This window comes from Tarenaya hassleriana, unplaced genomic scaffold (genome assembly GCF_000463585.1).
Source record: "Tarenaya hassleriana unplaced genomic scaffold, ASM46358v1 Cleome56, whole genome shotgun sequence".
Taxonomy (NCBI): Eukaryota; Viridiplantae; Streptophyta; class Magnoliopsida; order Brassicales; family Cleomaceae; genus Tarenaya; species Tarenaya hassleriana.
The window spans coordinates 67,036-67,892 of NW_010968188.1; positions in this window are offsets into that span (position 1 = coordinate 67,036).

The following is an 857-nucleotide window of genomic DNA, read 5'->3' on the forward strand; positions in this document are numbered from 1 at the left end:
AGCAGCCATCCACTACCGACTCAGCGTGTTATGTTGATGTACACGAGATCTTGACGCAGGAAGTCTTCGATCAGTTCTGAGACATTGATCCACTTGAAATATCCCTCCTAGCATCAAACAAGAGTATATACAGCAATTGGGAGGATATTGGGGAGCTCACAGGCGTTAGCCGATGAAACCGAGGAGAAATTTGAGCTTCTGTATTCTGACTCGACCGAGTCAAAGCTTGTCTCGGACCGAGTCAAGACGCTGGAACACTTCGAAGCTTTGTTAGCTTCAGACGCTGGAACACTTCGAAGCTTTGTTAGCTTCAGACTCGGTGTTCCTCGAACACTTCGAACCAACAGAAGTCATTCCTGAGGATGAGCCAGCAGCCAATGCACCCAGGGCTGTCAGAGATGCTTACCATAAGCACATCAATGACAACCTGGACGTGACCTGTCTGATGCTCGGATCTATGTCGGCTGAGTTGCAGAAACAACTCGAAGGAACTGATGCCTTCGAGATGATCGAGCATCTCAGGACTATGTTCGAGGAACAGGCGAGGGTCGAACGATTTAACGTCCTTAAGAACCTGGTGAACTGTAAGATGACCAATGGTTCACACGTGAGTACTCATATCCTCAAGATGAAGGGTTATCTAGAGGATCTTGACAGACTAGGGTTGGAGGTTAGTCGTGATTGGCTGTAGACCTAGTTCTTCAATCCCTGCCGGATAGTTTTGACCAGTTTGTCATGAACTATAACATGCATGGGATGGAGAAGGACTTGACCGAGCTACATGGGATGTTGCGGTCGGCCGAGAAGAACATCAAAGTCGAGAAAAGTGTCCTAGTGGTTGGAAAGAGTTCCAACAA